Source organism: Stylophora pistillata, chromosome 1 (genome assembly GCF_964205215.1).
Source record: "Stylophora pistillata chromosome 1, jaStyPist1.2, whole genome shotgun sequence".
Lineage (NCBI taxonomy): Eukaryota > Metazoa > Cnidaria > Anthozoa > Scleractinia > Pocilloporidae > Stylophora > Stylophora pistillata.
In genome coordinates, this window is record NC_142519.1 from 1,305,309 (window position 1) to 1,320,160 (window position 14,852).

Sequence of the window (14,852 nt, forward strand, 5' to 3'; positions counted from 1 at the left end):
TGCTATAGAGACTGGCTCTTTCATGCTATAGAGACTGGCTCTTTCACTGAGTGAGACCTTTGAATAACTCGCTCCTGGTTGTACTACGTTGCTTCGTTGGACAGTAGTAGGAACACGTGGCATGTTCGTCAACTCACAGGCTTCTGGCTCTATATAACCTGGAGATCTCTAACGTGAATGCGTAATGAATTACAAGCGGCCTGAATCTTTTGAGGATACGGTAGACCTTCTCGAGTGTACCTTGCCAAAACATTTTTAACGCCCTACTTGAAGCATAACTACCATAAAAATGGAAAGGTTATGAAATGCACTGATTCGGCAAAAATTATTTCATTTTAGCTTGATCTAGTTGTAAACCGAATGGGGCACGACAATAAGAAACATACCATGTTTCTTGAGCTAATTAATCGCATACGAAATGTGACCGTTTAACTAAAAATTTTGCACATTTTCAATCAGAGGGGTCGGTCTTCAAAGCCGTATGGTGGATTTTTTTTAAAATCTATAGGAATTTCAACGCTTTGCTTCATTTCCCTGGCTTGAAAACTGCATCCTCCATCTGATTTAAATTGACTACCTGGGTATCGATTTGAAGCTTTCCAAAATCTATGTGTTGTGCCATTTGTAATATAAATGTTCTGCAGTATCTGTACTTTCCGAAAAATAGGAAACCCCCGAAGTATACACTTGAACCAACCCTTGATCTTGTGACTGTTAAGTGATAGGATTATATTTCCGTCTCATAGGGTAATCATGTGATAAAAAAAATTCCCCGAAATTGAAAAATATCTCTTTGGCCTCGTCCCTCTTCCCTCGCTCTTGCAGCGTCACCTTAACAAAATTGCTTCAACGAAATCGTTTTCTCGTCAACATACCATGGCGGAAATGTAAGGCTCTCTAATATGTAGGATAATAGGCGCCCATTGTGGCGGCCACGAGGTTTTGGGCTCCTCTTTTATTAGCTATTTCATTCAACCGAACTCAAAGCTTCACTGAATTTTACAGCTACATATTCTTCAACGAAGATTACATCTCTCCTAGATTTCGGAGAGGAAACGGTTCGGTTGGTAGCAACGAATTTGGAACCTCATTGTCAAGTCGTAAATTTTACTCAAGAAGGGCTTACCGCCATGGCAGAATTCGACGGCCTAATACGAAATGGGATAAACATGTCGGTCAGTACAAAATGCAGACTGCAGACTGCAGATTGCAGACTGCAGACTGGGTATAAAATGCAGACTGGGTATAAAATGCAGACTGACAGCAAAATTCTCGTTTCGTGCAATACGCGATATATTTTCATCGTTAACTCACCCCCCAGTCATGTAATCATGTAATCGCCTTTCCGAGTTCGTTTCCTTGCAATTTCCTCTCCATATGCATAGACTGTGGTCAGTCTATGCGAACAGTCCGTTTATTTGTTGCGCTGAAACATGACAACACGTTCGATCGTAGAGCCGCCATCTTGAATAATCCGAGCAAACCCGAACGATAGCGATTTCCTATTTGTCATTACCGCTGGCCCATGCATGTATCAAATATGGCGGCTGTAGCATGCGCAGCGTGTAATTTATGCAACCAAATGACATATCTCTGGCACCAGCAGCCGTTTTAGTTTATGAACTCGAAGGGAAACATGTTGTTCTTTCGATGAAAAAGCATCAATTTATGGACATATCTTATGAAGCTACCTCAGGCTGCTACTTCACTGTACTGTTGCAAGAGGCCATCATATAGTGAGTATTTTAAACTGCAGATGATGGGCATAGATATTACTGTAAGAAAATTCAACTTTATTTTAATTTGCCATTATTCGCTTAAAAAACATTCCAGAACTACAACTTACCGATGCTAGATACTCCGCCATGATAACAAGGCCGCCACTTGCAAAGAGGGTCAAGCTACGGGTCACATGATTCTCAGTATCAGGTATCAACTTACAACGGGTTCAACCGCGGCAATTTTCCGTTCGCCGAGGCAAATAAGCACGTTATGTATTCTTCTGGTTTGAGATCAAGTGATACAGCCTTTCAATTCATTTGAAATTCATTCAGTTGACGTTTCATAAGCGCCAAGAAGGAAACTTTTAGCGGCTGCTAAACTCAGGAAGGCGATTGCGTGACACTGAGGTACGTTAAAAAAAACATTGCTCTCGCATAGTCTGCATTTTATACCTAATTTTGGTCTCAGTCTGCATTTTATACCCAGTCTGCAGTCTGCAGTCTGCATTTTATACCTAGTCTGCATTTTATACCCAGTCTGCAGTCTGCAATCTGCAGTCTGCAGTCTGCATTTTGTACTGACCGATAAACATGTTTAAGTACAGCTTGCGGCGACGGATTATTCCATGTCATCGATAGATATTACAGTACGTGGAGAGGAATCCTGGCCCTACTTTCTCTAAGGGGAGCTGTGCTTCACGAACTCAAACCCCGGTTAACAAAAACAAGACACTAGTTTATGGCAGAAATTAGCTACTAAATATAATATAATGATATCGACGTCTGTGTTGTTTCGGAAACTCATCTAAAAAATGATGTGCCCGACACGGTGGTTAGTATTCCAGATAATAAAATCTACAGAAGAGATAGAGATTGGTCTATACTCGACTTAAGGAATAAGGGAGGCATTGCTATTTATCACTAGGAATAATCTTTCAGTCATTGATCGCTCTAATTAACAAATGGTAAACACCACACCGTACACTATTGAGTTATGGATGCACGCGGGAGGTTGCTAAGCACGAAAGAAGCGTAAGAGTCGCTCGAGGCGATAGCCGAGAGCGACTCTAGCTTCTTGAGTGCTTAGCAAACCTCCCAAGTGCATCCATAACTCAATAATGTACGCTGTGGTGTTTACCATTTGTTTTATAACATAACATTGATACATTGTAGCTAAAGAGTTCCCTTTTATTTAACAAATCTTACGCGACCAGAAAAAAACAAGCGCGCGCGGAAAAATAGTCTTTGCATTTGTTCACGTCAGCAGCGTACACCCATGGGCAAATGGGGGACGCTAAATTGACCAATCAGAGCGCGCGCTTTACTTTGGTTATGTTATAAAATGAATTATCTAGCAAATTTCTTTGATACAATGTTTGACAAACACCCAAACATTTCTATTGTCGCCGGTGGCGATTTTAATCGCCTGGATTTCACTGAGACTGAAACGCATCACTGGTTGGAACGCTCTGGTGGATTTTCCAACACAAGAGGATTCATTCCTGGATAATTGTTTTACGAATAGGCCAGATCTCGTTGGAAAAACTTACTTGAACTTGAACTTTGAACTTTATTTTTATTTAGACACGGTAAATCTATCAGATAAAACAATAATATTATTACAATCTATTATTACAATTACAATCTACTTTAATCTAAGTAAACATGATCTAAAATTTAAAAGTGAAATAGAAAAAATAAAGAAATTCTGCTTTACATAGATGCCGTGTGCGTTTTGTCGATTCAGACGAAGAAATTGCGACAACCATTTCGAAAAAATTGAAGTGATTTTGCTTGCCGCAATTCAGGGTACAAGCTATTCCAGATAACCGCACCGTTATAGCTAAAGCTATTTTTCAGGAAATTGGTGCGGGGCAATGGAACAGCTAGTTTGTTTTCAGAGTTCCTTAGATTATAAGGAGGATCATATTTAGTGAAAAGAGAACCCAGATAGTCGGGCGCAAGACCATGTATAGATTTATAGACCATGGTGGCCACTTGTATTTGTCGCTGAGTATCTAACCGTCTCCAGTTAAGTTGCCCAAAAAGAGGATCAGCGCTTGTGACATAACTGGAGAAGGTCAGAATATGGGCAGCCCGGCTTTGCAACTTTTGGAGCTTATTGGAAAGACCCTTGTTACAATGCCCCCAGACTTCGCTGCAGTAATTAAAGTACGGTTGAACTAAGACATTGAAAACGGACTCAAGCGTGGTTCGATTAACAAAAGGCCTTCAACGTTTAATTGCTCCAATGCCCGATGCGATTTTCTTGGCTATTTTTTCAATGTGCATATTCCATGAAAGGTTTTCGTCTATATGCACACCCAGAGATTTAACTGAGCTAACTTGTTTAATTATGTCACCACCTATGATTAGTTTAGGGGAAGTATCGTAGGTACCTACCCTTTGCCGCGATCCAATTAACATGAATTCAGTTTTATATGAATTTAGAGTCAATTTGTTTGCAGTGAGCCATGTGTTAACATTGGATAGGCCGTGATTCATAACATCATTGATCATTTCTATGTTGTTACTGGCAAAGGCCAGGTGAGTATCGTCGGCATACATACGTGCAACTGAATTAGACAGGCAATTAGGAAGATAATTTATGTATAGAACAAAAAGCAAAGGTCCTAGAATTGTTCCTTGCGGAGTTCCACAAGTGAGAACTTGACTAATTGAGAGCGAACCATTTACGAAACATTGTTGATTGCGATTATCTAGGTATGATCTAAACCATTTATAAGCGATACCGCGGATATATTCGAATAATTTAGACATAAGAATTGTGTGGTCAACGGTATCAAAAGCCTTTTTTAGGTCGAGAAAAACAACTGCATTTATACTGCCTTTATCAATGTTGAAGGCCCAATTGTTTGTGGCTTCCAACAAGGCAGTAACAGTTGAATTGAGCGAACGAAAACCAGATTGCTGGCTGGAAATCAAATTGTTTTCAGTGAGATAACCGTAAACCTGGTCGTAAATGATACGCTCAAACACCTTAGCTACTATAGGGACGATAGAAATTGGGCGATAATTGTTTAAGTCGGAGTGATCTCCCTATTTGAAAAGTGGAATAACCTTTGCGCATTTCCATTCCTGAGGGAAAACACCTGATCTGATGGACTGATTAAGAATAGAACACAATGGATCAGCTATCAGATCGGCGCACTCCCTAAGAAGTCGCGAAGATATCATATCTAAGCCTGTGGCTTTCGATTTACAAAGCTTAGACAAAAGTGAGAACACTTTAGAAAGATTAATACATTTTAACTCAAAACGTTTGTCAGTTCCCTCAAGGTAATGTAGGTGTGATGGACCATTATTAGAATAAATCTGGCTAGCAAGCTTGGGTCCAATAGAAGAAAAGTGATTGTTGAAGGCATCGGCCAGCTCAGGAGGGCCGTAAATAGAGTTACCGTTGGTTTTGACTTCTTTTATGGAACAATTATTAGTTTTCCTCGACATGAGCTCATTTACAATCCTCCAGGTCTGGCGCGAATTGCCTTCGTTTTCATCTAATGCCCTTTTATAATAGAGCTCTTTTGCTTTTTTAATTTCGTTATTAACTAGGTTGCGACATCTTTTAAATTGTAGCCAGTCATTAGCATCCTTAGAGGGCGATGCTTTCAATTTAAGAATATCTCTGTCGTGCATTCGTTTCTTTAAGTAAGGTGTACTCTAAGGTGACTTTGAGGCGCGCGCCCGTTTTACATGAAGTGGGGCATGCTTGTTTACACATTCCAGGAATAGTTGTTTCCATGCAGCCCACATTAAATTAGGATCAGAATAGCTTTCGATACTACTCCAATCCTGTTGACCTATATCGTTACGAAAGTGATCAGAGTTAAAATTCTTAAATTTCCTATATCTCAGGGTAGTATGCTTATTCGTTGTCGATTCAATAAACCCTATGAAGATGCTAATCAAGACGGATCACCTTGCATTTATCGTTCCAGCTGGCAAAAACTTAAGCCTATTTGTCAGAAAGTGCAATTCAGGGATTGTCGTGAGCGCCGCAAACAAGCTCTTTAGTTGGCTCTAGCTTCAGAATGCTGGGAGGAAGTTTTGGAGGCGGACAATATTGAAAAAGCGGGGAACATCCCAGAATTGAAAATCCTACTTACCTGATAATTTAAAAACTGACCACCCCCCTTACTTACACTTTGTGTTCTAATCCCAAATTGAGCCCTACAAGGCTTTTGACAACTACCCTCCCCCCTCTAAATTCCTATCCTTTACTGAGATTCACAAAAACTTTCTATTTGTACTAATACCATAACTAGTTAACGGCTGGGATAGTTAGAAACATGAAAATAGCAACATAGTGATCAAATTAAAGGAAGATTTTATTAATTAATTCCTTAATCATATTGTGATTATTGTGTTGGGGGATTTTAGCACTCGCTTGGACGAATTAACAAGAGGTACCAAGACTCTGTACTTTTCTTCTTTATTCCCTTCTACTGATACTTCTACTACTGCTAATTTTTCTCCGTCTGCTGCAGCTATCTTTTCTTCTACTTTTAGCAAGGAGTGCCCACGTATTAAATGCAAAAATCAGTCACAGACATGTTCGGGTTAGCTGACCGTGGGAGTTTCCATAGTGCACTCGTTGTTTTGCAAAAGGGGAAAATTGGGTGGCCCGCTCCGAAGCACTCGGCGAGTACCAAGGAACCAATTAAACGTCAATGATCGTGTTGCGCACGAGAATCACGCGCACACTGAAAACAGGATCTTCAGTGTGGGTAAAACTAAAGGTCAGTTTTACCAACCCAAACAAGACCACCTATGAAACTAATTATTCTCAACCATGACAAGCGATTAAAATGTCTAGCACGGTAAGAAGGAAATCCGCGAACTGAGCCAAGTTCAAGCACACACTAAAAATAAAAGATCAAAGCTATAAATTTACCAAAATAACACGTAGGCGCAAAAAGGCGAGACTTAATAAAACAGAAGGTAAACCTAAAAATACTCGAAATAAGAATCCTTTAAAATACTCTACACAAATTGCAAGAGACTCTGTAAATATTTTAAGGTTTATGGACAGACTGTTGCTAACTTTGATTTTATCCCTTCAGTGAAATAAAATCGCTTTAAGGGCTTAAGTCGCCTTAAAGAGATACTCTCCACCAAATTTTAACATTTAATTAAAATGTAGATCTTTTGCCAAAACAACTACCGGAAAAAGAAAAAGTTCCCTAAAACCTTTTATTTGATTAAAATTCTGGTGTAAAAGCGCGAAATTCACTCAATTCAAAGACCGGAAGTTGAAATGGCTCCTAGTTAAACACGTGATCAATGACGTAGAAAGGAGAACTGATAAACATACGAGCGATCGTAATTAGAGTCCGACTCTAGTGATTCGAGTGGCTCCTTCTCGGATTCATCGTCGGTGATCGAGTGTGCAGACGCTCAAGGAACTTAACCAAATATATGTTTGAGCCTTACGACAGTGAGGCTAGTTCTACTCCTCGAATGAATCAGATGAGGCCGATCCATTCGAGCGATTACGAAACAGAGTGGTGAGCGATTTCTCTGAGTTACAAGTTTCGCCTTTTGGCGAAATCTCTTCGCTTGTCACTTCATAAAGTGAAGTGATCGTTAGATTTGATAAATGCAGCAGTTTTTGGCCTTAAAAATGTAGGACCTTAACTTGATTAAACCAGCATTTGTTTTTAACACAATAAAGCTATTCTCTCTCATTCGCTGCACGTGTCATGTAAATCAACTTGCGTAATTCCTCATTCTTTTACTTCTTCTTCACCTTATTCCTCTTGATCCGAATTTTCCTCGTCACTCTGAACCGTGTCGACGTAATGAATTCCTTGAGCAAAGTGCGCTGTATGGGCGCCGTCACCCCCGAAAATACAAGGATGTCAAATAGATCAGAAAATACAAAGATGGTTTAAGGATCAGCTGCAGGATAGCATAACTAATAAAGGAATGGCATGGCCGAATGATAGACATTAGAACAGAACACCCTAAACATAAATAGTTTAGCCAAATGATAAACGGTCTAGTTGCCCATGTTGAGTTGGAACATGAAATTGTGAAATGGACCAGCTAAATTGTGAATAGTCTAGCACTCATTTGCAATACAGTACACAATGACTTAGGGGTAATACGGAGGAGCACAGCGTACGTACAAACGGTGTAACTTTGGATGAAATGGCTCAGCATAATGTCGAATGGTACAGCGTACCCACAAACAATGTAGCTTTGCGTGAAAAGACTCAGCGTAATGTGGAATGGTACAGCGTACACACAAAAGGTGTAGCGTTGTGCAAAATGGCTCAGCGTGATGTCAAATGGTACGGCGTAATGTCAAATGGTACGGCGTATATACAAACAGCGTAGCGTTGCGTGAAATAGCTCAGCGCTATGTCAAATGGTACAGCGTACACTCAAATGGTTTAGCGTTGCGTGAAATAGCTCAGCATTCACGTCACGCCACAAGCAAGCTCGACGATTTGCCACAACATCGAAATATTTCATGTAATGCTGAGCAATCTAATGTTCAGCGGGAGCGTCTGATGTTCTGCAAAGCTATTCGACGTAACGCTACACCATTCGTGTGTACGCTGTGCCATGCGATATCACGCTGAGCCATTCCACGCAACGCTACACTGTTTGTATGTAAGCTGTACCACTATCTCGCCGAAACCACCAAAAATACAAACCGCAAATGGAGCAGGGATCTGCTGGGGGCATGACGTCATCGAATGTGAAGAATGGCGCGAAACCATCGATCACATAGTGTAGTCGCTGTGTTGAAGAGCCTTCACTTCGCCTTGCCGTAGAGCAGAGCCAATTCGATAAGTTTCTCCTCTTTTTTCCCCAGCCGATATTGCTTTATTCGTTTTTCTTCGTGAAAGCTTTAATTAAAATAGCAACAAGACTGGATTCTACCAAGGTTTGCCGGCCTCCCGGTTTCCCTCAGTTTGCACGCATTGGTGTGCCCGATAGTCTCCCTTGCAGCCCTTTCCGGCGTCGTCACGCAAGCGAAAACTCTCCAACCAACGGCTGCTCACATTCGAACAACATTCCTTTCTCATTGTAATGTGTTATCCAATCCAAATAAAGTTATTGTCTGACAAACAACCAATGAACACGCGATATTTTTATTCCCGCGAATTCACAGGAAGCGCGTTAGCGTTAGTTTCTAAAGATGGAATGCGATGTCATCGAAACTCCGAAGAAAATATCGGATAATGATCGCTGTTTTGTTTGCCCAAATCCTGATTGATTATTGAGACGCAAACGTTTTCCAGAATATGGTAAGTAAATTCTGATTGGCCAATTTCCGGAAAGGAATGTTGTTCGAATGTGAGCAGCCGTTGGTGGGGGAGTTTTCGCTTGCGTGACGACGCCGGAAAGGGCTGCAAGGGAGACTATGTGCCCGAATGCCGAGCTCGCTTTTCTTTTCTGACTCGCGCTTACTTTTCAATGAGAGTTTAACTACAAAGGTTCTTTGAACATTTCAAAAGTACGTGAGAAGTTGGATTTTGTGTGTGCCATCATGGAAGCCATGGTAAGAAAACTGATAGCTTTGATTTGTTTTGACATTTTTCAATCAAAGTGATATCGGAATGCTTTAATTGTTGTTCCGTACGATTAGAGTATAAAGCTAAGGGAAGACTGCTTACGTTTATTATTTTAAAGAGGTGTACATTATATTACTTTGTTTATTTATATTTTCCTCGTGGGTGCAGTGATAGTAAAAGTAAATTATATTTTTATTTTCTCCATCAAACGTAGATTACAAGCCTGGACCGGAAACAGTTAAAGGTTTTTTCGCATTTCAAAGAGTGTTTACCAAAGCAATGTATTTCCGAGTTGGTAAATCTTGGTCTACAAAGTACTTGTAATTCTTCTTTAATTAAAACAAAATCTATAATGTCACAATCTTGTACTTCCCCGTAGGAATAAAAATAATGGACGGATAAAAAGAGCACGATTTGTCCGCTATTCTTGGAAATACAGTATTCCTTTGTTTTGAAACGTGGCACTCGAATCGCAACGCGAATTCTGATTGGTTGGAATGCGAGTCAAGGCCGTCCTAATATATCGGGATAATCTGGACTGCTATAATTCGCTATTAGTCATCAGGAATAAGACAGCGAAGCCTACAAACAACCTCTCTAAAAGGACCGAACACTGCACTTGATATGGGAGACTCACTTGTTTACCTTTCAACTTCCGTTGTCAAGATAAATAATATTTCCTCTGAGCCAATTTCTAGTCCCTCCACCTTAAATTTCACACCCCTGTCATAAAAAGCTAGTCTTTCCTATCCACAGACGAGGAACCTTTCCGTGCATAAACTGAAGAAGAAAGAGAAATGATTTCTCTACCATCGGTTGCCTCTTCTCTTTGCTGACATCTTAGCGAAGCAGCGGCGAGACCCTTCAGAATCAGACGCAGTGCCGTTAACGGCGATGTTCGGAAGCGAAACGGGAAATCCAAACAAACACTTTAATTCCAACACGGTAAACTGTAGACTCACGGTAAACGACAACGACCATTAAACAAAACTGCTACTCGATAAACTAAAAACTTTTGAACTCCTCACTAAAAAATCGCACATGTCAAAATTAAAAGGTCCGCGTGATTTGCTTACGATATTATCAACCTACGTAATCCCAAAGCACGCGCACGCGAGTCGCGCGCGCACAAGTTCGTTAACGTCTTCTTAACATTCCCCCTCCCCACACTGGGAGGTAGTCCAAGTGTGTTTCCAACTAAGCAATTAACAGTTAATTCCAAGCGGAACCAGTTTGTTAATCGGTCTCATGACATCACACGCAACTTCAGCTACACGGGTGTGGCCCTCTCGTCCAGGATACACTTCTACAATCCGTCCTAATGGTCAACGTCCTCTTGGGGTATCGGGCTGAATTACAAGAACCACATCCTCAACTTTTAGGTCTCGGCACTCTGAAGTCCACTTTGGTCGACTGTTAAGGGCTGGACAACTTCCTTGAGTCATCTCCTCCACACTCGTGAAATAATGTCTTGAATCTTTCGCCATCGTTGATGCGGATGCAAAGTAGTGGTTTCAACGACCTCAGGAGCGAACTGTCCTCCTATTTTGCCTTGAAAAAAAATGGTTAGGTGTCAATGGGACATCGTGTCGTGGATCTGAACTCTGATAAGTCAACGGACGGGAATTAAGAAGGGACTCCACCCCTGCGAACACGGTGATTAACTCCTCGTCGTTCACGTCCCGTTCTCCAACAACGGCGTACGTGGCTTTCTTAGCAGCTTTCACCATTATTTCATGGGCTCCTCCAAAATGTGGGGCAGCCGGTGAATTGAATCTCCATGTCATTCCAAGTTCGACTGTCTTGTTCTGAAGATGTTTTCAATCTAACTGGCGGACTAGTTTCTTTAACTCGCCCTCTGCGCCCACGAAATTTGTGCCTCTGTCGCTTGTCACTTCTTTAGGAACTCCACGACGACTGGTAAAACGGGCGAAGGCATTTAAGAACGTGTCGGTATCCAATCCCTAGGCCATCTCTAAATGCACCGCTCGTGTTTCCAAGCACGTAAAAAGGCAAAACCACCTTTCTGTCTTGGTTTTCCGCGTCCTTGAACAGTATAGAAAGGACCTGCAAAGTCTACGGCTGTTTGGGCGAAGGGTCTGAAGCTGAAACGGAGCCTCATTTGCGGGAGAGGGGCCATAATCTGACAACCTGGCTTGTTTCGTCTTCTCTTTCATTCGTTACATTCACGATCCCACTCGCGAATCTCCCTGCGTGCGGCGATAATCCTAAATCTCTCACTCAACTGGAAAAGAGTGAAGTTTACTCCAGCAGCATGGTTTCCTCTCTCATGATAGTGCTTCACAATAAGTTTCGTCACTCAGTATCCACGAGGTAGAATGATTGGAAATCTGGTATCATATGGACGAAAACCTGCGAACTTTAATCGGCCATCACTGCGGATAACTCCATCGTCGTCGATGCACGGGTTAAGCCTTATCAACTGGCTTTTCTTTGGTATCGGCTTCCCTGAGCTCAAAGCTGTATACTCGTCACAAAAAGCGTTGCGTTGTGCCAAGCGCACCATTTTTCCTTCAGCATCCTTTAATTCTTCGGGCAACAGCTCCATACTTTCATTCCTATTGTCTCTGTTGTGCAAGTTTTGTAGTACTCTTCTCACTCTCGCGTGTACTCAAACCAAACGTGTCCAACTGGAAAACCGTTTCGGATCTAGTCTCCACTCTTTTGACGTGTTGCTCTGTTTCTGTGCAGTTCCTAGGTCTGTCAGGGACTTTCATCTTTGACCACTTCTGAAATCATCTGTCAGCCAGTCAGGACCATTCCACCACAAGGAACATTTGGCTAATTCGGAAGGCGTGACCCCTCTTGTACATAAATCGGCTGGATTCTCTTTGGTAGAGACATGCTGCCACGGTGACGGCTCAGTGAACATCTGTATTTCACCAATTCGGTTGGCTACGAACGGTCGGAAGTCCTTGCCGCGTCCTGGAATCCACCATAGAACATCTGTACTGTCATAGTGAAACGTCACGCTTTGCATTGGTACTACTAAGGCTGTCAGCAACGACTGTGTTAAGCGTAGGCCTAAAATCGTACCCATGAGTTCCAGTCTGGGTACTGTCATCGAGTTCAGTGGTGCCACTTTGCTCTTTGCTGCTATCAGGCGACTGGTTGTAGTATCGTTATCGTATCCACAACAGATATAGGCTGTTGCAGTATAAGCTTGTTGAGAGGCATAGACAAAAGTCACAATGTGCTTTGATTTGGCGGGCTCTGGACTTCGCAGACATCGAGGAATCGTCACCTCGTGCAGACTTTTCAATTGCTCGAACCAAGTCCCGATTTGTTTGGCTATTTCATCTGGAACTTCGTCGTGCCAGTCGTAACCTCGCATCCACAATTCCTGAGGTAGAATCTTTGCCACAATAACGTATGGGAATACGAATCCCAGAGGGTCAAAAATCGTTGCTACTTTACGCAGGACGTTTCGCTTTGTTGTCTGAAATTCCGGGGAAACTGGAGAAGTGGTAACGGTAAACACGTCTTCAGTACTTTTCCAGGAAATTCCCAGTGTCTTCGTTGTCAGGTCTTGACCGCTGTTAATCATAATCTCTGTGGCGCGTTGTTCTGATGGAATCGCCTCAATAACTTTGGATGAATTAGAGATCCATTTCTTGGCTTGCATGCCGGCGACTCCCCATAATTCCTTCAATTGACGGTATAGCTCCACTCCTTCGTCATCGTTTTCAACACTGTCAATAGAATCGTCCATATAAGTTAACTTAAGGACGGTCCCAGCGGCAAGGGGATAACGGTCTTGGTTTCTTCGAGCGTTTTCCTGCGAGACGAATTGCGACTCCATAGGGGCTGAATTCTTTAAAAAACTACACGTTTAAACTCGAATACATCTGGCTCTGGATTAGGGTCAAGATCTCTTCATAAGAGTCGGAAGTGGGATCGGTCTTGCTCCTCAATCTCTATCTGGAGATAAATTTCCTTGATGTCGCAGGCGATGCCAACAGGGTTTCAACGGAAACGGACAAGGACTTTGAAAAGATCTTGCAGTAATTTTGGCCCAGGATGAATCAGGTCATTTAAGGAAGTACCACTACATTTAGCGGCACAGTCAAATACGATTCGTACTTTTGTCGTCGATTTATCCATTCTCACGAGCGGAAAATGCGGCAAATACCATATGTTAGCTGGCAGCTGTTCGTTTGAGGGAAGCTTTCGTAAAAATCCTTTACCAACATAGGCCTGGATGATAGCTTGATATTCTTCGGCGACGCGGCGGTTTTCTTCAAATAACTTTCGGTGCTTCATAGTCGAGACAGTGCCATAGGTTTTGTGTCAGGGAGATCGGGTTTGTTTTCTTTCCAAGGAACGGCTACACGATACTTTCCATTTTTGTACTTTAGGGAATCTTTCACTTTACTTAAAGCTAGTCTTTCTTCTTCGGTGAGTACGAGTCTGTCATCGCGGTCTGTGCCAGACTTCTCAATTTCCCAGAATCTCTTTAAGGTGTTGTGACATCACAACAGGACTCTCTTCTCTCGCTCCAAACTTGGGCTCTCTGCTGAACAAGGAACGAATAACGTGAGATCATGTTCTCGCGGTTTCGCTTTCGTCAGGCGCACCTATACAACTCCGCCCATGTGGTCCGAGGGGGACGATAGGTCCACCAAGTTTTCCTCGGAGATCAACATGGCAATAATGGAGTTCAGGGTTATCAATGCCAATCAAAAGATCGACAAGTCCATCATTTGCCGGCTTGGGAAAACTGCACTGGGTCAGGCGAGGCCATTTATCCCGATGTTTGTTCCAGTTCACAGCTCTGTAACTACCTGTGACTTTCTGAGGACATGTTTTTACCCCGATTTCCTTTGACAACCTGCCATCTACACTTTTGATTTCAATTTTTAATGGCATGGACTGAAACGTTTCGAAGGTGTCGTTGAGAACATCACCTTCAACTTTTTCGAAAGGCACTTGCAGTCCTAGTACCCCAGCAACCTCTTCATTTAGGAAAGGTTCGTCCGATGTGTCGCCTAGAACGGCGTTTATTTTTACTTTTCTACCATTGGCCCTCATCCACACAGGGACAGTTCGTAACGAATAAGATTCAGTAGAAGTTCCTTCATTACAGCTGGTCAGGGTCACAGCGGGTGCCCCCTAACGTGGAACATCTGGGTGTCTCTCATCTTCAACATAAGGCACCGTTGTTTTCGGTCCAGTTTCCGACAAAACTTCACCTCCATGAAGAAGACTTGTGATGATTTCGAGAGCAACCATCTATACCACACTTGCGGGCTCTTAGGCAATCTTTCCCCCTATGATCAGAGGCTAGGCAACGGAAACACAGCTTTCTTTCTTTCGCGATATTCCAGCGGTCATCCACTCCTCTGTCGTAAAACTCCTTGCAATATCACACCCCATGATTGAAACTGTGACAGAGAGAACATAGAGGCTTCACACTACGCGGCTCTTTCTCCATCCCAACAGTATGTAAATTTCGCATCCTGCTCTGATACTGGTATCTCGGTACTCTCGGAAATCTGACGTGATCGACAGGTTTCGACTCAATCCCGTTCACCATTTCCGCTGCCTCTATTCGGAATCT

General features: G+C 42.4%; 1 non-coding gene across 1 annotated transcript; it reads right to left on the bottom strand.

Moving 5' to 3' along the window:
* Window positions 1-12,005: 12,005 nt before the first annotated feature.
* On the bottom strand, window positions 12,006-13,435 carry LOC111335254 (uncharacterized). Its single transcript, XR_015994526.1, has one exon. It is a non-coding gene; the product is annotated as an uncharacterized LOC111335254 (transcript).
* Window positions 13,436-14,852: the final 1,417 nt, after the last annotated feature.